This window comes from Antechinus flavipes, chromosome 2, assembly GCF_016432865.1.
Source record: "Antechinus flavipes isolate AdamAnt ecotype Samford, QLD, Australia chromosome 2, AdamAnt_v2, whole genome shotgun sequence".
Classification (NCBI taxonomy): domain Eukaryota; kingdom Metazoa; phylum Chordata; class Mammalia; order Dasyuromorphia; family Dasyuridae; genus Antechinus; species Antechinus flavipes.
Genome location: NC_067399.1, coordinates 372,340,642 through 372,363,070, shown reverse-complemented (window position 1 = coordinate 372,363,070; position 22,429 = coordinate 372,340,642). Strand labels below are relative to the sequence as shown.

General features: G+C 38.3%; 1 protein-coding gene across 4 annotated transcripts in view; it reads left to right on the top strand.

The window, feature by feature from the left end:
- The first annotated feature begins 8,491 nt into the window (after positions 1–8,491).
- TRAF3 (TNF receptor associated factor 3) overlaps positions 8,492–22,429 on the top strand; it is a 166,146-nt gene continuing 152,208 nt past the window's right edge. For 2 of the 4 annotated variants that reach the window (XM_051978325.1, XM_051978324.1), the window contains exon 1: positions 8,492–9,693. The gene's annotated coding sequence lies outside the window, so the exon portion shown is untranslated. The remainder of the gene's footprint in view (positions 9,694–22,429) is intronic. The other 2 variants (XM_051978326.1, XM_051978327.1) reach the window with 2 other exon arrangements.

The window sequence follows — 22,429 nt, the reverse complement described above, 5'->3', positions numbered from 1 at the left end:
TATAATTCAAGGGACAGAATGGGGCTGAATACATAGATTTGACATCATCAGGGAAAAGATACTTGAACTTATGGGAATTGAGATCACTGGGAGAGAAATAGAAAGTAAAGAATCTGACCAGAAGGAGACCCAGGACAGAGTCACAGGACCGAGCTAGGCTAAGGGAGTAGGAGATTGAGGAAAAGCTGACAAGAAGAGGAGCAGGAAAGATCACAGAAGTCAGTGGAGGACAGAAGGTACAAGTGAGGAGGATGGTACAGGATTAATATCGGCAGAAAAAGGATTGAGATTTGACAATAAAGAGTGTGGATAACCTTGCAGAAAGCAGCTTCAGTGGAGTACTGGTTTTGAATTGAGATTACAAGGAATAAAGAATTGAGTGGGTATTGAGTATATGGAAGCTATTAATGTAGATTATTCTTCCCAGGAGTTAATCAGTAAAAGACAAACTGGGGTAGAGTGGGGGGAAGAGTGGTCAAGTGAAAATTTTTAGAGCATGGGACAAACTGAACATATTTGTAAGTTACAGGGAAAGGGCCAATGGATAGAAAGAGAGGGTGAATGAATGGTCGTTTGTTCCTCCAGGAGAAACTTCAAAAAGATTGTCAGAATCTGAACAAGCAAGGGTGACTCTGAGAGTACTATGATATGTGACCTCATATGGGTGATCCTTCTTACTCAGAGTTCAGAGACTGTAGGAGTGCTTCAGATTTCCATCAGATTTTCTTTCCATAATTGGAAGGATTGTTCCTAAAGATCTTTTGATCCTTATAGCAGGGTAATCCATATCTTTAATTCTCTTTCAGTTATAAAATCTACTAAATCAGACCCAGGGACAAATAAATAATGAGACAAGGATTAATTTCTCAGGGTGCTCAGAGTTCCTCTTGCCTCTGGTTCAAAGCCCATTTCCTGGCAATTAACTGGTGGACTTTGGTTTCTGGAAGACCAAAGGCAAATTCTCAAGAACATCAAGTATGCATAAACTTGCTGGAACTCTCTCCTGCCTCTCCCTCTTCACTCTGCCCTCCCCTCCCGCCCTGCCCGCGTTCTTTGTATATATATATATAGAGAGAGAGGGTTTGTACTCCCTTCAGATGTCTCTTGCTTTTACCCTTTCTAAAACAGGTATCCTAAAAGAGTGATTTTATAAACAGTAAGCCTGTAAAACTCCTTTGGTGGAGTTTATTTGTTGTGTTTTGGTTTCTGTTTCAATCTCCATGGGCCATACCTTAAGGAATTCCTTGGGGACTCCTAACATCATTGTCCATATGTTCTTTCCCTAATCAATGTGATCAGTTCTCAGTAGCTGGAGGGCTATTCTCACTGAAGTCATAGTTGTCACAATGAGTTCATCATGTACAGTCCTCCGAGTTACAATCTATAGCCACTGTACCTTGGATAATAGCTCTTTGCACTCTGACCTTTGTACAAAACTGGAGACCTTTTCTCCCTGCTCTTTGGGAAGTGCTTAGTAGCTTAATGTAAATGTCTTCTGAAATTTCAGTGCCATCAAATAGTCTTTCCAACATTTACAAACATTTGTTTACCTTAACTGAGAGGCATTCCATCTTTAAGGTGCATAGAACATCAAAGGTTGTTTCCCCTGAGATTCTCTAACAATTGCATCTGGTGCCTGCAGCATCTCTATGGCATGTTCAAGCTACTGTGTGAAGGCTTTTTCTCTAGATAAAGGTACACTTTCCCAATGAGAATAATAGTGATCATACATAGCAGCTTGCCTTAGGCTCATGGTCTAGATCCCTAACTTTCCTTCATATTTTTTCCATTACTACAAAAAGCTATTATTTTTATTAATCAACAAGCATTGATAATAGCTGAAGACTCTCTATAGCCATGTCCTTCACATTTTCCACAGTCCATCCTTTCTCTATGAGGAATTTCATTCTGCTTGGAAAGTATTAGCCAGAAATAGAACTTTTGACAACCAATCTTCACACACCCTCTTTTATAGATATCTTCTCCAAAAGAGCATAATTTCTATAAGAACAGGGATTATTTGATTTTCATTTTGTATTTCCAGCACCTAGTATAATATTTTTATACATAGAAGGTCCTCACCTTTTCTGGCTCATCAGTTCTTCTAACAATGGACCATTCACTAATCTTCCAAGTGTCTCAGGTTTGTAATCTTAGCATTAATCTTCAACACCTCACTCTCCCTCACTCTACAGATCCGATCAATTGATAAATCTTTCCATTTCTACTTGACCTCTTTTCTCTACTCTGACCACCTTAATTCAGGTTTTCATCACCTTTCACCTGGATTACTGCAACAGTTTCCTAATTGCTCTCCCCATTTCAAAATTCTAACCCTTCCAGTTCAGCCTATACATTTTTGCTGAAGTAATTTTCCTTAAGTACATATCTGACTATGTGACTTCCCTAATCACTCAACTTCAGTGGTTTCTTATTACCTCTAGCATGAAATACAAACTCCTTTATTTAGCCTTTAAAGCCTTATACAAGCTGGCTACATCCTATCTTTCCAGTTTCCTTGATTGTTATTCTCTCTTGAGTCATCTGTGATTTAGCCAAATTAGTTTTCTGCCTATTATTCCCCCACAAAATTCCATTTCCCCATTCTTTATCTTTGCCTTAGCAGGGCCCCATGCTTGGAATTCATTCCTTACCTCTCCTTACCTTTGTCTCCTAAAGTATCTTTAATAAGATAACTCATACACCATCTTCTGCATAAAGCCTTTTGGAATCTTCCCAATTACTAGTCTTCTTCCTCTCTACCTTGTATTTAACTACTTTGTGCATATTCATATTTATCAGTTTTATGTTTATGCTGCTCAGCAATACATATTTTTATATGTACTTATCTCTCAGTCTAGAATTCATTGGGAGAAAGGATTGTTCCTTCTCTCTATTTGTGTCCTTAGGGCCTAACAGAGTGTCTTGCACATATTCTGGCACAAAATAAACATTTGCTTTAATGATTAATTTAATTAATTGATAGCTTATTTTTTTATTGAAGTTTTTTATTTTCAAAACATATGCAAGGATAATGTTTCAACATTGACCCTTGAAAAACCTTTTGTTTCAATTTCCCCCCTTCTCCCCACTCCCTCCCCTAGATGGCATATAATACAATATATGTTAAACATGGTAAAAATGCATGTTAAATCCAATATAGGGGCATATATTTATACAATTATTTTGCTGCACAAGAAAAATCAGATCAAAAAGTTAAAAAAAAAGAGAGAGAGAGAGAGAAGGAAAATAAAATTTAAGCAAACCATAATAAAAAGAGTGAAAATGCTATGTTGTAATCCACCCTCAGTTTCCACAGTCCTTGGTGTAAATGGCTCTCATTATCACAAAATCATCGGAACTGGCTTGAATCATTTCATTGTTGAAAAGAGTCGATCCATCAGAACTGATGATCATATAATCTTATTATTGCCATGCATAGTGATCTTCTGGTTCTGCTCATTTCACTTAATATCGGTTCATGTAAGTCTCTTCAGGCTTCTCTGAAATCATTCTGATGATCATTTTTTATAAAACAGTAATATTCAATAACATTCATATATCATAATTTATTCAGCCATTCTCTAATTGATGGGCATCCATTCAATTTTCTTGCCACTATGAAAAAGGCTGCCACAAAAATTTTTGCACATGTGGGTCCCTTTCCCTCCCTTAAAATCTCTTAAGGATACAAACCCAGTAAAAACACTATTGGATCAAAGGGAATGCAGTTTGATAGCCCTTTGGGCATAATTGCAAACTGTTCTCCAGAATGGTTGGATCCATTCTCAACTCCACCAACAATGTATTAGTGTCCCAGTTTTCCCACATCCCCTCTAACATTTGTCATTATCTTTTCCTGTCATTTTAGTCAACCTGAGAGGTATGTAATGGTTCCTCAGAGTTGTCTTAATTTGCATTTCTCTGATCAATAGTGATTTAGAACACCTTTCCAAATGATTAGAAATGGTTTCAATTTCTTCACCTGAAAATTGTCTGTTCATAGCCTTTTACGGTTTATCAATTGAAGAATGGCTTGTTAGTTGATAGTTTAATGAATATTTTAAAAATTCCTTCATGGACCTGAGATGATTCCATTGCTTTAACAGTTTTACTTAAGTAGCAGCTTCATTGTCCTCTCTCTGTCTTTTCTCTGAAATACTTTTCCCAGTTGTTTGTCCTTTTCTCCTGAAGAGGACCATGACATGCAAGTGAATTGGATTTAAGTGAGGAAGGATTGGGCAAGGTCAAAGTCACTTGCTTCACTTTCTCCTCTAAGGCCACCTGGGTCCAGTGGCAAGATATAGATCAGGAAGAAAAGACCCTGGATGCAATGAGTCTAAAGTAGTGTGTAAGGACCTTTTGTGGTACTTTTGTCCCACTCCACAGGCAACTTTCCATTCCCCCTTTTGGTAGCTATCATGGCACAGTGGATGGCTCTTAGACCTGGAGTCAGAAAGACCCGAATTCAAATCCTGACTCAGATATTTACTAGTTGTGTGACCGTGGGCAAACTACTTAATTTCTGTCTGCCTCAGTTTTTTCATCTGTGAAATGAGGACAAAATGAGCACCTATGTTAGGTTTTTTGAGGATAAAATAAAATCATGTTTCTAAAGTGCTTTGCAAACTTTAAAATGCTATGTAAATGCAAGATATTAGTATTATTCCCCAAATTAACAACTGATCTATAGATGTCTCTATATACCAGCTGTCTAGAAATGAGCAGATATATATACACACAATAATGTACAATAGTCCATTTTCCTTAGGTTATCTTTGTTGTTGAATGGAAATCTGCCAACTAACCCCTCCTTAGACCATCACTAATCCTGGACAAACCTCCTCAAATGTATCTTGTTCGTTTATGTTATGTTCAGCTCCTGACATGATTATAGTTTCTCACAAAAATCCAGACTTTGGATTGTGGTCTTGTCCCACCCATCTCTCTCTCTCTCTCTCTCTCTCTCTCTCTCTCTCTCTCTCTCTCTCTCTCTCTCTCTCTCTCTCTCACACACACACACACACACACACACACACACACACACACACGGAAATCCTGGGAATATTAGTATCTGGTTTGTGATATCTGGCTTATTTTATTCTTAGAAAAAAAGGTCTCAGTTTCCCTGCAAGTCACTCAGACTATTAAATATATCTAGTAAAAGAAAGGTGGTATTTGTATAACAAACATATCAGTGTTCATAATTGTTTCCAAAGACAGTGGTGAAAGCTCCCCCATCTTCCTAATGGCCAGAACTTGGGGTGCTAGAGTCTACTCTAGTTCTAGTCTCTCGCTTTCCTAGAACCCATACCATTCACATGAATCATAGGGCCAGCCAAAGGATAAGGCCAGGTAATTTCTCAGTTCAGATAGTTTTCTGCTTGGATCAGCAAATACCAATAGTGCATGTTTGAGGCAGCTAAGTACTTTAAAGTCTTTACATTTTTCATCCTACTTATCTCCAAAATATGCTAAAAGGTCTAGTCCAGTGTTTATTTTAGCACTTCTGTTTATGGTTCTTCCCAGCCATACATATATCTATGTGTGAAATCATTGAGAATCTTTGCAATGACGACAGTGTTCTTCATAAACTTCTCACCATAGCCACTAAACCCCAGAAATGGCTTCACTTCCTGATAATTCTTCCACTATGGCTAAGTAATGAGAACTTTTATCCTCTTCGGGTCAGTATTCATTCCAAGCTAAGATGTTATGTGGCCTTGGTCCGTGACTGCCAGGTTCCCACCACTGTCACATTTACATGTTACTTTCTTAAGGATTTCTCTCTCTCTCTCTCTGTCTCTCTCTCTGTCTGTCTCTCTGTCTCTGTCTCTCTCTGTCTCTCAATCTCTGTCTCTGTCTCTTTCTCCTCCTCTCTCCCTTCCTCTCCTTTCTGTCTCTCTCCACCTCTGTCTCTCTCTTTATTTGTCTCTGTGTCTATCTCTATCTCTCTGAATCTCTCTATCTCTGTCTGTTTCCTTCTTTCTCTCTCTCTTTCCTCCCTCTCTTCTCTCCCTCACCCCCTCCTTGGCCTCTTTCTCTTCTTGGGATCTCTAGATGGGCCTGGGCTGTAGATACATAGTGGCCTGCTTACATTTCTTCCTGCTCATCTGTAGTCAGTACGCATACTCCCTGTCCCTCTGCATCTTTGTCTGGCTTAGTTCCTTGGTGCACCCTGCTTTCCTACAGGATCTGCATGGATGTGTGGGCCTTTCCAGGTCTAGGTGTAGTCTAGCATTTTTTCCCCTTTTCCTCCTGGACCCTGGACATCTAGAAAGTTCCCTTTTCACTCCTCAGTGTTCCATGAACCAGGGAAGAGGGGCTCACCTGCATGCTTACTACAAGGGGGGTGGAGGTAGGAAACCAAAACTAGAGAGACTGAAAATAGTCAGCAGCAACAACAGCCAGTAACCCATTTCTAATGAGTCAGCTTCTGGGACTTCTTCCTCTCCTCCCCCCCACCCCTCCCCTGACTGCACAGCCAGGCAGAGGTTTTGTGCCTCTGCAGGCTCCTGCGAAGTGACAGTCTGGTTGGTTAGGTTCAACCTGCACCCACTATCGCAGCACCCCTCCCTCCTTCACTTTAGAGCGAATGATGTCATTCATTTCCCACTTTGTGGAAAAATCTCAGGTTCTCGAGTCCGCGAGCGTGTCTTTTTGGCCTGGGGAGGAAGGGGGAGAAGAGAGCACACGTGCACATTTCCAGTCCCACCGCCTTTACCTGGTTGGGTACCTAGATAAACGCATTTATTGGATTATAATGGCTACATAAAATAAAACATAAAATTGGGGGGGGGGTCTATTGGAGAGGGATACCGGGTCAGTAGGACCGGGAGACAAAAGCGAGGAGACACGGGTGAGGGTGGGGGTGGCGTGTGGCATTTTAAATCCCTCTGCGGAGAAAGGGGACCCACGATTGCGGCGCGAGCTGGCAGGGAGACGCGCCGGCGGCAGGTTTAATTCCGGGCCTGACGTAGAATTGGCTGAGAAGGGGTTAGGACAAAAGCAGCACCCCTCCTTCTTCTCCCCTCCGCCTTCCCACAAACTATTCCCTGGCCTGGCCTCGGGGCAGCCGAGGCCGACTGAGCAGAGAGTCTAAATCCGGGGCCGCAGGAGCCGCCCCCTTCGCTGGCCCAGCGCTTCCAACCCAGCCGCCTGTTGCTAAGGGCCAGACTGGCGCCAGGCAGGAGGCCTTAGCAACTGAGGCTGGCCCGAGTCGGGCACGCGGGCGCGTGCTCAGGGCAAGGAGGGGTATAGATTACGTACTCTTAGACTTTGGACACTTAGGCCCTCTTTTCATAGATACACAGAAGAGGAATGGATTGTATGAAAAGTGAGTGAGTGAGTGTGTGTGTGTGGAGAGAGAGACACACAGAGACAGACACAGAGACAGAGAGAATGTTAATGAGTGCACACGTGAGGGAGGGAAAGGGGGCAGTCAGATTCTTCCTCTACACACATCCTCTTCTAAGACTTACAGAAGAGTTAGGGGTCGTGTGTGTATGGGAAAAAGTATGTGTAATTGAGTATGTGTGAAGGCGGGACGAGGGGATGGTTGTCCATATTACCCCTCTGGTGGACACTGGTCTCCTTTTCCTTGGGTGATTACGAAAAAAGAAAGGTGTTGTGAGTGTGTGTGTGAAAGAGGCGGCCCTCCTCGTGGACACAAGCCCTTTTCTCATAGACAACCCGGCTGTGTTTGCTAGTGCCAAGGAAAGGGGCATATGAAGTCCTGAGAAAGGTTGTATGTGTGTGTGGTGTGTGCGTGGAAAGTGAGGAGAAGGAGCAGCAGAATTACTCGGTTTATAAACATACTCTGGCTATGGCCAGAGCAGGGGAAGAGGCTTCTGCGGAGAAAAAAGGAGTGTGTGTAGGGGGTATATGTCCTAGTGGACATAGTCTCTCCTCTCGTAGACACACTGGCTGTGTCCGTGAACAAGAAAGGGGGTTTATGAGAAGGAAAAGTGTGTGTGTGTGTGTGTGTGTGTGTGTGTGTGTGTGTGTGTTGGAGGGCGGCCAAATTAGCCCCCTTGTGGACACATGGTCTTCTCATGGACACACATGCTGCGTTAAGCCGGTGGAGAATGGGGGCGTATAAGGGAAAAAAGGGGCGTGTGTATATGTATTTTGTGCATGCATTTTATCCTCTTTCCTTTATTTACATAAAGCTGTGTCCGAGATGACGGTTGTGAGAAGGAAAAAAGGCTATATATGTATGTTGTTAAAAGACATATCCCCCACCCCCCACTCAAAGCATTGCGGATCAATTGGGGGAGCTAGCTTTCTCGCTGTAGATACACATCTATGGGGGGGAGCGTTCGAAGAGAAAATGGGATCTTGTAAACCCTTCCCTCCTCCCCATATACACAGGATAAAGAGAGAGAAGGGTAATAGGTGTAAAGAGGAAAAGAAATTGCTGCGTTTTTGCTTAGGTATTACAGGGAGACGGATACTCCCCCCTCCCGTGCCAACAGCAGTAGCTTTGGGGGAGGGACCAGTGAGCATCAGGTGCAGTGGGCAGGGCCAGACGAGTAGGCGGAGCCGCGGCGCAGTGGGCGGGGCTTGGCTCGGGCTGTGACAGCCGCGGGTGCCGCCGCCTCCAGTGCAGGGCCAGAGCAAGGGGATTTCCAGAGCTGAGAGAGGAAGTGCGGTGTGTGTGTGTGTGAGTGAGTGAGTGAGTGAGTGAGTGAGTGTGTGTGTGTGTGAGTGTATGCATGTATGTATGTGTGTGTGTTTGTGTGAGGGATTACAGCACAGAAGGGACTTTCCAACCCCGGCGGCGGCGGCGGCGGCGGTGGCTACAGCCCCAGCTCTTCCCCCCCTCTCCCCACTACCTCACACCCCTCCCCCAGCCCCTTCCCTCAACTCCCTCTCCTTTTCCTCCTCCCCACTGGGACAGCAGCCGCCTCCTCCTTGCCCCCCCACCCCTCAACTTGGCGCTGCTGTTTTTCCCCCTCCCTCCTGTCCTCCCACCCCTCACACGCAGCTCAGCCCACCCGCCTGCGAGATGGGGCTGAAGGGGGAGGAGGAGGGTGCGGAAGGGGGAGCAGGACCCACTTGGCTTCCTTAAGCGACCAGTGGCTTTGAGGAGCCTAGCCGGTGGCAGATCTATCAGTCTTGGGTAAGGAGGAAAAACTGGGGGAGAGGGAAGGGGAGAGGGACCACCGCGAAAGTGGAGGGGGGTTGGTTTGAGTGCTCTTCCACGTTGCTTTGCTACGCTGAAGGGAGGGGGGTGGGCGTGTAGAGGGAGGGGGAAGGCGGGGCAGCCACCTTCCCCTGGTGTGGCCGGGGCACTTGCTTCTGCAGCTTTTTCAGACTCCCTCCCTCCCTCCCTCCCTCTCTTTCCCTCTCCCCCGCCCCCTCCCTCTTTTCCTCCCTCTCTCCCTCCCTCTCCCCCTCCCCCCGAGCTGTGCCCTTGCTGCTCTCTTTAGCTTCTTGCTTCAAGATTGTGGCTGCTCCTGATCCCTCTCAGACCCTCATCTCTCGCCTTGCTACTGCTGCTGCTGTGGTTGCTGATCCTGCTGCTAGAAGCTTGGGCTTTAGACCCTTTTCCCAGCTCTGCCTGCCCTGTTGCTGCTCAGGCAAAACTCGGGCTTCTCAGTGGGGCGACATTACTGCCGCGGGCCCCCAAAGTGATCGGCATTTCTCTGGTGCCGGCACTGCTGCTGTTGCTGCAGAAAGGATGGATCAGTAAGTATTACTCTGGCTCAGAACTCCCTAGGCTGTGTGTGTGTGTGTGTGTGTGTGTGTGTGTGTGTGTTTGTGTTTCTTGCCTTACTTTGATGTTATATTTTTGTGGAAACCTCTGTCCATTTCAGTATTTCCTAATGTAGTTGGGAGTGAGCTGGAATGGGGCTTTTAAAAGAAACACCAGCCACCCCTTTCTTTGCTATTCTTTTCCTACTGGAGAGTAAAAACGCTTTAATCTAACTTTGAAAAACTTTGTAAGGGAAAGATGGTATTTTTTTGGAAATATCTTGGGGTTAGGGCACCATTTATGGCTTTTCTCTTAAATAATTTGCTCTTAGCTACTTACAGGCAGTAGAATTACCCTCAAGAATGTAGTCAAATGTGATCTGGATTTTTCCCTTTATGGAAAATCCGCAGAATGTGTCAGTGTGGACGGCTGCACCTGGTCAATGTAGAAGGATCTTTTTTTTGTTGTTGTTCTAAGCTTTCCAAAAAATGTGGATTCCAAGGCCTTATTGTATTTGATTTTCCTTTTCTCTTCTTTTTAAATCAGTGTTTTGTGTACTGAGAGGGATAAAAATTTACCCCCCAAAAGAGATACTCCATTCAAAGCATTTAAATTCATGAATGTACTTACCCTGGTTGACTTTAGGGTGTTTTTTTTTTAAGCCATTATTTTAAAGTTTATACTGAGTCATTCCTCTGCAGATGAACCTCTGACTGATTCATAATCAGAAAACTGCAGTAGTCTGTAAGATAGAAAAGTACTGTAATACGGTTACAGATAGCTTGCAAAAATTTATCTTCAGTTGATAAATTAATGAAATCCCCCAAAGCAATGATGAGCACAGTTATTCCTACTACTTCATTTCCAGCTCCATCTTGAGATGCCAAGCTGTTGCTTACATATTAATGAAACTCATAGCTCCTTTTGGGATGTCTACTTGATATTTAGACCTTTGTGAGAATCTCTACTGTTTAAAATGATCTCAAATTAATTGTTTGAAAGGAGTATTAAATGATTGAGGACAAAGTCCCAAGGACATTCTTAGGAATCCAAGATATGCTCAAATGATTAATGGTCAGCCAAAGGGGAAATTGTGTTTGAAATGTTTACATTCATCTTAGAATGAATTTACAGCCAGAAATTGAGTGTATTCTATTTTTGTAGGCATTATAAGAAAGCAAGATTTAGCACAGTGTATGCGTTTCTTAATTTACATTCACAGCATACAATTGAAGAGGAGCCATTATTTTTCAACATATGCTGTGAATACATATTAGGAGTAAAACCTTGGAAGCGGTTGGTTTTTATAATCTTGGCTTTGGCCATGATTTAATCACGTGAAGAAATAAATGATTTCCACACATCCACACATTTACTTTGTACATGAAACCTTTAAAAAATATTCTTACTTTAAAAGGCTTCATCAGGTATAAAGAGAAACTGATAAAATCGTATAAAGCTATTCTCGATTCAAATGAATGAAAAAATAAAGGAAAATATTTGCCTTGTCATATTCTGTTTTTAAAAATCTCCTTAAGAATTTAAGTGTGAATTAAAACACACACCCAAAGCCTTGCCATTCCTAGACTAAAACAAAATAAGCCACTCTAATGCCAAAATAGGAAAATTTTATCGCCAGATTGGAAACCCCTGAGAGTAGGGGCTTATTATGGAAATACTGACAGACTTTGAATTTTAGCATCACTAGTTAAAATCAAACCTTATCAGGGTTGTGGTTTACAATGTAAGGCATCTCACTGAAGAGTAATCTGTTCCAGCTGTCATATCCTATAATATAGGAAACCAAATAGCAGCCAGAAAGAATTCCAGCATAGTGATGGTATTTTTTAAACATACATAGGACATTTTTTCTGTGATAGAAAAAACCAATTTATTTTACTTGTATGTCTTCCAATGTCTTAATAAGACTTTTGATCAGGGAGAGGGTTGTAAAGACACTCGATAGAAAAAGACAATAGCAGGGACCAATGGTTAGTTAATCCCACCAAAATAACCTTATTATTTTTCATATCTTTAAATGATAGATTTTAACTAAAATAATTAAGGAACTGCTATTTATTCTTTTAGCTTTTCTCCTTTAAACCCTATACCCTTCTCATAGATGTAATTATAACACTATTTCATTACTGATATTAACTTCTGTTTGTTATACAGATTTCATAAATAGAAATATTCTATTATAGTGGTTTTTTCAATTGTTATGCATCCCTATGAGAAATTTTAAATCACTCTTGTGAAAAAAAAGTGAAGTAATATGCTTTGGGGTATTATTGGGATAGATATGCTAATAGATTGAAATGTGAAAAGGCATTAATCATTGCTTTAAAAGAAGGCTTTTTTCTTTCAAATGATATTTTTTATATTGAAAAATTCTCTGAGGGATTTAACTGTTACTGTGTTACAAGTCTTAGTTATACCAAAGAGAGGAAATTATGTTAAAGTTGTTCATCTCTATTTTCCCATCTTGATATAACAAGAACAGTATGTGATCCATCCTATCAAACATTATACAATGACTGAAATTTTATTGCATTGGTCAATTTAAGAACAATTAGCTTGGAAGCTGTATTCTCATGCTTGAAGACTAAGTATCATTTCTAAAAAAGCAAGACTGCTCATAGTCATTTAAAAAAAGTTTTATTTATGTTTTTTGTTTTGGCATTGGTGATTTCCAACTAAATCTCTTCAAATCACTGCCATGGAATGATTTGCTATAAAAAAAGAAAAATTAAAACAATCAATAGTTATCAAGTCTTATCAGTGACAGGTGATCAAGTATATCAACGTTCTGTATCTTTAATGTTTCCCCTACCTCCACTGCACTGGCCCTTATTAAAAGAAGGGAATTGTGTTTCATTATCTGTACTATGGGACAAATGTTGTTCATTACAATTATTCAGAATTTGGCATTGTTTTAGCCTTCATTGGCATCACTATAGTCACTGTGTTCATTGTTCTTCTGGTTTTGCTTTACATTACTGCATCAGTTTTTATGGGTCTTCTATTTCTACAAATTCCTCACTGTTTCTTATGACACAACAATATATAGTATTCTGTTACATTCATAGGCCACAGTTTGTTCAGTCATTTCTTAATCATTGGAATACCCACTTTCTTAATAGCTCTTTGCTGTCCTAAAAAGTACTACGATGGATATTCTGGTACATATGAGGCCTGTCTATGCTTGACCTCTTTGGGGTATCTATGCAGTAGTGGGATCTTTAGGTCACAAGGGTATTAACAATTTATTTTTTATTTTTTGGAGGCAGGGTCATGTTAAGTGACTTGTATATGGTCACATAGCTAGTAAATGATTGAGGCTGGATTTGAACTCAGGTCTTCCTGACTCCAGGGTTAGGGTGCTATACACACTGGACTACTTAACTGTCTTGCTATTAACAATTTAGTGACTCTTTTAACATAATTCCAAGTCCAAAATAATTGACCTAACTTACAGCTCCACCATTCCTTGTTGATTTAGTTTGCCTCTTTTTCCTTATCACACCCCCAACATGATTCTATATTTCATCATTATCAATATGATGTGAAATGGAACTTAAGAATTGTTTTAATTTGCATTTTTCATTTAGTATTGGTGATGTGGAGCATTTTATATGATTATTAATAGTTTACAAATCTTCTTTTAAAAGCTTTTTGTTCATAATTGATCAGTTACCTACTGAAGAATTGTTCTTGGGCTTATGTTTTTATGTCATATATATTATAAATATCAGAGATATTTAATTGAAAGATTTCTTCCATTCTAGTTTCTCTTTAGCTGCATTGATTTTGTTTGTGCAAAGAAACTTTTAAGTCTTATGTAATATAAATTATCTGGTTTATTTTTTAGATAGAATATAATTTAAAAAGATAAAATGGACATTTCTTTTTAACAGTCTTCATGGATAAATTTTTTTTGGTGGGAATCCAAAAATACATTATATTTTTAAAATGTCTGGATTGTGTTGCTAAAGATCTGAAAAAAAAGACAAAAAACTAGAAAGAAAATATAAGATTGAGTGAATAAAAGGAGAAGAAATAGAGTCAATGACAAAGATACTGTCCGAAAATGAAGCTACCAAAAAAAAAAAAAAAAAGAAAAAGATTAAGCAAGTAGAAATTTAGTGGCAGGGAATTTAGAGGGTGGGAGGAACAGAAAGGGGAAAGACTAACAAGAAGAAATTTAGTATTGTCCTGTTTTTTTTTTCCCCTAGATTTTTATTCACGGTAAGAACTTCCATCTATGTGAATTCTTTCCAACACTGAAGATAAGCAAATAACTAATCTAGTATTTAAGAGTTACCTGGGGCACTGAGCTGTTAAGTGACATGCTTGTAGTCACACAGCTAGTTTGTGTGAGGCAGGACTTAGTGCATTATGGTATTGGTCTTCTATTAGTTATGCTATGTAGCCTTTTCTTATAGGACAGAAAAGATAAGAAAAAAATTGGAGGTTTTTGTCTAAAAGGAGAGGTTAAAAGATACAAAGTAGTTGAAAATTATAACAAAAAAGTAGAAAAGGAAGAAAAAACCCTTAATAAGAGAGCATATTTGTTCTATTGAAGTATCTTTTAATTTACACAATTCATCAAAAATGATTTTCTCATCTTTTAAAAAATACTTATTGAAAACCTATGTAATAGATACTCTTTGTGTTCCTGTGTGTGTCAAGGTTTGTGTGTGTGATACATAGGAAATAGAAGAGAGGATCAAAAAAGATAAAGTATTTTTTTTTCTGGAAAATTCCATTTCTCTATGCAGATGACCTGGTATAAGATATAGAGATAGTGAAATATTACTATTGCAGATCAAATTTTATTACAGTCAAGGAATTGTCCATCTTTTTGTGTGTGTGTCAGTTTTCTATTGATTGAACCCTGGTTTTTATGGACCTGGGTATAGTTTTGGGGAAATCTCTCACAGAGTCTCTTTGTATCAGGATCCTACTCAGGGAAATCCTGACACAGTCAGTATTTGTATACTTTTGCTTTCCCAGAAAGGGCCTTTAGCTTCCCTGGAAGCACTCAGGTTAATGAGACTTTGAATATAGGACAGGTTTTATTTAACTCAACAAAAACACAATAAATTTGTACCTGAGCCTCTTATCCATCAGATAAACTCTATGCTCTTTTCATAAAGAGCTCAATCAAGCCTCTCTTCTGGTGGATCCCAACTTATGTTGGGCTCTATATAGTCCAAATGCTGCAGAAAAAATCTGTTCCTCTATGCATGTTGTCCTTCTGCTCTGTTGAGCTCTCTAGATTATATTGTGTGTGTGTGTGTGTGTGTGTGTGTGTGTGTGTGTGTATGTGTATGTAAGAGCAAGGTAGCTTTTGGATTTGCTCTTCACATTCATTGTTTTTCTGATGTTTCTGATTATTATGTGGTGCTGGATTTCTAATGAATGTGGTTTCTTGAAAGGGTTACAAATATATAAAAATCTCTTTCTAGTTCCTCTGTGCAATTCCATGTTTCATTTTTGTATATTATGTGTGTCTTGTTCAGTTCCTGTGAACAAAATTGAGAATGCATGAAATGAGGATACAAAGCTTTTTGTTCAGCTGAACAAGGTGAATAGATGTCAGATATATTGACAATGAATGTCGTTTGAAATTATAATAGAGACATTCATATATCATTTATTTACAAAGTACTTATGCCATATCATTAGATTTTATAACAACCCTAGGAGATAAATAGTTCAAATGTTAAACTCATTTTGTTGAAGAGAAAACTAAAGTTCAGAGGGTTATAATGACTTGTCCAAAGTAACACAATATGGGGAAGGGAATAAGCTTTTATTGTTATGTTGTTATTATTATTAAGCTTGTTATGTGCCAGGCACTGTGCTTAGCACTTTATAGGAAAATCAGGACTTGATTCCATCAATCTTCTAATTCTAAACACAGTATTTTTTAAAAATGATATTTAAATACCTATTAGGTATATTTGTCATAATAAGTGGAATATTGGTTGAGGCTTGGAAACCTTTTTTTCATACATGGAATCTTACCATAACACAATACTCTTCTATGTGGCATTTTACATAATGGCCCATTTTGAACACAAAATGTATTAGTGAGAGTATGAAAAAGTCATCAAACATTTGTTTAATATGCTAGGTTCTATAGGAACTATGGGAGAGTTGCTAACTTCCAGGAGTCACAGTAACATACAGACATGAAGAAACTAAAAGAAAACAAAACATTGTACTCTAGAAAACTTGTTACCTTTGATCTTGGTCAGAAGGTCTAGAACTTATTTTCTAAAAAAATTTCAACAATTCTATGGAGATGACAGTACTTAAGTGCTTCAAAGGATGGTATGGGCTCCTTTTACTAATAAAGATTGCAAACCCTCTATAGCCAATCTTCAAAAGTTGTTAAGCTTGAAAAACTCTTCATTCTGTGGCCAACTAAGTAATGAGCTCCTCCAAACTTAGCTCTTTTGGTCTGCAGCCAATAGGCCTACTAGGCCCATGTTTAAAGCCTTTCCACAGCATGGTAGGACTTGCCAGTGCTTGCACTCTGCTGGTATAGTCTTTGAGAAAGAACCCAAGAACACCTCCCTGTAACATTGAGGCATCAGAAGCAGATGATGAGATGAGACAGCTCTTACTAAACTGATAGAATATGTGGCACATGCTATAAATGGTAAAGTAATTCAAAAAAGGAAAAGCTTTTTGGGGGTTGGGATTATTCATGGAAGGAATCATGGATAAATTGAAACTTGAGGCAGGTCTTGATGCAAGTACAGAATTAAAATTATCAGTAAGGCAGAGAATCAGAGAATAGCAGTAGAAGCAATTGGGAAGATGTCAGCTATGATCAATGTGGTCCTTTGGTATGGGAACCTGAAGAGTGTATTATGTTGTATATTTTGCTGAAATAATATATTTTTTTTAATAAAATAGGATTTGACCTGTTGCTTTTTAAGGTTAATTAATGTGCTGATTTGTACTTATGAAGATAACAATAACAATGGAGGTTTTTCTACTACATTTAAATGGAATGGTAGGTGTTTTTCATTCATTATCTCATTTGAATTGCAGTCTAGTTGTGTAGGAAAATAAGGTAGCTTCTCAACCTGGGACTCATATATGACTGAGTGGCTTCATTAATGCTTTCCTCTTAAAATTACTTGGTTTTTGCTGACTCTCAAAAATACAAAAATTCAGGACAACTATATTTTATACTGTGTTTTTAATTACTTTGAAAGATCTTGATTTCATCATTGTGCTACCTGATGCAGATCATGATTTGGCCACATTTCACTAGTTACTGACAGTGAGTTTCAATTGTTAGCCAGCCTTCTTCAGACTTAGGTAGGCTAGTCATCTGATAATAATTCACATATACAACATATAAGTGTCTATGGTATACAAGTATACAATTCTCTTTTTAGAAGAGAATAAAAATTTAGATGTGACAATAATAGTTGTCAAGCTTACTTAAACCCCTTTTTAATGTTAGAAAAGTCAGATCTTTATTCAACAAGCATTGTATTAAATATTTTCTGTGTAACAAGGCAGTTAAGTCATGCAATAGATAGAATATTCAGTCTGGTGTCAAGATGACCTGAGTTCAAATTCTGCTTTAGTTACTACTTAGGTAATCCTGGGCAAGTCACTTAATCCTTTTTACCTTGGTTTTCTTATCTGTAAAATGAGATGGAGAAGGAAATGGGAAACCATTCCAGTATCTTTATACTAAGAAAACCACAAATATTGGGGTCACAAAGAGTCAGACACAACTAAACAACAACATGTATAAGGCACTGAACTAAGTATATAACTTTTGAGAATCCAACTTTTATATTAGAAGGACTTAAGTGATGTTTAAGTTAAGGAAGTTACTGGGCAACTCTTTTCTTCCTATGGCAGTGGAAGTCATAGTAGAACCTTTTCTTGGTTCTTAGTCTTATGCAAGGTATTAGATTCTGTATGTTTATCTAGTTTAAATACTGATTCCATTTCAGAAAGTAAATTGATTATAATTGTAAAATGGGAAAAAAGGTAAATCAATTAAGATGATGAACTTAATATGACCTACTGGGGCATAGCAGTCAAGAGGTGAGGATGTATCTCATTTTCAAATACTATTTTCATTTTATTTATTTATTTATTTATTTTTTGTGAATCAATCTGTATTAAGTGACTTCCCCAGGGTCACACAGCTAGTAAGTTTCAAGTATTTGAAGTCATATTTGAACTCAGGGTCCTCATGATTCCAGGGCCAGTGCTCTATGCACTGTACCACCTAGCTACCCTCGTTTATTCTTTAGAATTACTAGTTCTTCATTCTACTTCCCCTGTCCTCCATTTTATTTGGTTGCTATTTTATATACCTTTACCTTTTTAATTTGGAATCTCTTGCTTTTCTTATATTTCACTTTGCCTAATATAGTGAGCAATAAAGTATCAATCCTTTTACAAATATAATTGATCCACATACTTTAGGTGTTGCTCACACCTAACGAAATAACTCTAATTTCATTTGTTAATTTTTTTCTTCCTTTTGATTTACATTTGAACCATTTGTCTAGTAATAATAGTATTTAGTCATGATGTAGTACTTTAGATCTTTAAAGTATTTTTCAGACATTAATTTGTTACTGGTGAGTAAATCCCTAAGGCCTATTCATTGTGTAGAGAGAATTTTGTCCCTTTATCTCTGCATTTCATTATAACTACAGGGTACTTAAGGGAGTATGAGTTAATGAGGGGAAAAGTCCCATTTCCAAATTAGCAGAGGAATGATGTTGGTTATTTTGGAAAAAGACTGAATATGATTCTTTTAAAGTCTTTAAACATAGCACTTTCTTTGTTTCTCAGTTAAACAGTTACCACATTCTTTTCTGTACCAGTAGAAGGTTTTTTTTTTTTCTTTTGGAGGGGACAGAAGATGAAGGTCTTTTCCCACCTACTAGTCTATAAGTGCAAAGACTACAATAATAATAATAATAGCTAGCACTTATATAGTGCTTTAAGATTTATAAAGCACTTTGTCAATATTCTCATTTTATCTTCATAGCACTCTTGTGAGGTAAATACTATTATGATTCTCATTTTATAAGTAAGAAAATTGAAGCAAAACTTAAATAACTTGCCTAGGATCACACAGCTATAGTAAGAGTCTAGAGCAGGGGCCAGTCTTCCTGATTTCAGGTCCAGTGCTTTATCCACTGCATCCCTGACTTACTCATTTTTGTATCACCCAGCAAAGCCTAATACAGTGCCTTTCTTGCACCTAGTAATAATAACTCATTTCTTTAGTGCTTTGAAATTTACACTTTTTTTATGGTAACACTTTAATATAATAAGTACAAATATTATTCTCAGGACAGCTAAATGACACAATGGATAAAGTGCCAGGCCTGGAGCCAGGCTCATCTAAGTTTAAATGAGACCTAAGACACTTACTAGCTATAAAGGCACATCATTTCACACTGTTGCCTCAGTTTATTCATCTGTTATATGAGCTAGAGGAGTAAATCCTCTCCAGTATCTTTGCAAAAAACCCCAAAAAACCAAAAACAAACAAACAAAAAAACCCCACAAGAAAATCCTAAATGGGATCACAGAGTTTGACTGGACTGAACACAAAGATAACAAAAAGTATTATTCCTATTTTCAGGTTAAAAAATAGCTTCAGAGAAATGAAGTGGGTTGCAGGGTTACAGAGCTCTTAAATGTCAGGACTGAAATCGGGACAAGATCTCTTCTGCCTTTCCTTAATTCTCCTCTTTTTCAAGCTTTCCTATTTCTGTTAAAGACATCCTCCTTTCCTACCTTCCCAGTCTTCCAGATAAATAACATTGGAGTCATCCTAGACCATTCTCTTTCCTTTGTTACCTTATATTTAGTGAATTATCAAGTTCAGGTATTCTACCTCTGCAAAGTTTTTTTAATATCATTTTAGATTCTTGTCCCCCGCTTATCTTTGATATTGAAATAGCTTCCTGATTGGTTTTCCTGCCCCTACTCTCTATCCTTTCCAATAGAATTTTGGTGCAATTGTCAAATAATCTTCCTAAGGAACAGGTCTGGACATGTGGTTCCTTATTGTCTTTGGGATAACATACCAACGCCTCGGTATGGCATTTAAAGTTCTCTATATCTTTTCACTTTTATTTCACATTATTTCTCTTTCCCCCTCTATGTTCTGGCCAAAATGTATAACTTTTGATATTCTGTTTTCCTATAATATGTTCTTTCTTAATTTGTGCCTTTCAGAAGGCTTGTTCACTTACAAATCTCAGCTCAGATGTTACCTCCTCTATGAAACCTTCCCTTATCTCTCTACTTAGTGTTCCCCACCCTCTAATTACCTTGTAGGTATGTATCTGTTTACTTTACTCCTTAGTGTGCTCTTTGAGGAAGAAATGGGTTCCTTTCCCCTCCCTCTAATTTCTAAAGTCTAGAATGCACAGTGCTTTGCACAATGTTTAATAGGTGATTGAGGGTCATAATAGTGAACCTTTGCACTTGTGATCTTGGATGTCACTTCTCTTCTCAAGGCTATATATGTAAAATACACTTGTATTGGAGTAGATAGTTCCAAAGATGACTTCTAGCTTCAGCATACTTGGATTCTGTGATTCTAAGGCAAATCTCGAGTAATGCCAGTACTTCAAATGTCTTTCCCTCAGCTCTCTTTTCTTTTCCTTATAATAACTATTTCCCTCTTTCCTAAAGAAACCAATATCAATTGACTTAGAGTTTGAGGAGTCACTGTTTCTTACTGTTTTTTTGGATAGAGCTTGAATAAAGTTCTCTGTATTCTTCTGTTTTTTCTCCTTTGGAAGTGTTATCTTGCTCTTGACTCCCAAATCTTTGTTTACTTCTAATCTCACTTCTGAACTTTCTAGGGCTACATTCTCAAGTGCTTATTAAATATCTCCACCTACATGTTCAGTCACCACCTCAAAATCAACATGTCCAAAACTGAATTGTTCATTTTTCCTCCAAAACCTACTTCTTTTCCCAACTTGCCTTACGCTGTTGATCATAATCATCCTAGTTATTCATATTCCAAAATGTGGAGTCATTGATTTTTTTCCTCTTCCTTGTCTTCCACATCTAGTCAGTGCTAAATCTTGTCAATGCTTTTTAAAATAATATCTTTTACATTTCCCCCTTTCTATCTACTCCTACACTACCCTAGTTCAGGACCTCTTACTAGAACTATAGTAGTAGTTTTTTAACTGGTCTCCCAGCCTCCAATATCATTCCTCTTTTATCCATGCTTCTGATAGCTGCCAAAATCATCTTCCTAAGGCACAGATATCAACCCTATGGTCAAAAACCTTAAATGGCTCTTTATTGCCATTAGGATAAAATACAAATGCCTCAGCTTGTCATTTGAAACTATTTTGTGATTGGTTGCAATGTATTTTTTTCAATTTTATTTCACTCTTTTCATGTAATCTATGTTTAGACCAAATTGGATTGTTCTTTGCTCCCTGAATTTGTCTTACCTACCTCTGCATTTGTTAAAGCCAGTCAAGGCTTTATATCTTCTAGAATGCTTCTACATCTCTGCTTGTAAAGTAGCAACTAGGGAGCGGATTGGAAAGAGAGATGAGCTTGGAGAAGAAGGCTTAAGTTAAAATTTAGCCTCATTAACTAGCTAGCTGTGTCATCCTTAGCATATTATTTAAACTCTTTTTGTCTCAGTTTCCTTGCTGTAGAGTAATGATCTTTTCCTCCAGGTTGCACTTTGTCGCTATCCTTGCATTGCTATTATCTCATTCTGTTTTAATGATGATTTATCTCAGTCTCCCCCATTGGAGGATAAGCACTTTAAGGGCACTAGCTATGTTTTGTTTGTTTTTTTCTTCTTTGTAACCCTAGAATAGGATCTTACCTTTATCTTGGTGGAGGGGTTCTTAACCTTTTTCTATCATAAATCCCTTTGATAGTCTAGTAAAGCCTCTGGACCCCTTTTGAGAAAACTGTTTTATTGCATACATTCATGATTGAAAGCAATTTAAGTTTCAGTTAGAGGTTAGTGAAAATAAAGATGGCATTTTTTTCCTTATCTAAAATGGTATGGGAACCCCTTGAAATATGTGAACCTTCTGGAGGTTAAAAACTCCTATATTAGTGTATATATGATATTATCAATTGTTGGTATTCTTTTCATCTAAGCCTTCTCATTCTTTTATAAATCTAACACACCAGATTCACCCAACATGTAGTAAGCCTTCATCTAGATCTTTTTACCTTTTGTGGATGCTAATGAAACATTTAAGCTGTCTATATGTTTTCCTTTTCTCTGATCTTACAACCAATCTACCCACTTTTCTACATACATGTTTTCTTACTGGTATCCCTTATATCAGAATTTGTACATCATTAAAAATATGTCATGTTTTACTTGTGACCACTCTTTGTGTTACTTGCAGCTTTGACTCTGTTTATGACATGTCACCAAGAAAACACTTGTTTTTTACAAAGTATGTCTTATGTCAGGGACCAATTTAGGATCCTTAAAAGCATCATGCTCTTTCCCAACTGTGATCTGTTCCATGTTTGTAGACTTTGTTTTGTATTCAGTACATTGTCCATCTGTAGTACCTATCTCAGATGTATGTATGTACTGATGGATTGACCCTTTGATTTCATATTACAGTCTGAACATTTTTATCCACTTAGTTTTTCCTATATAGATGGTTGGGTTGATTTTGTATAATTATGGATGCTGTT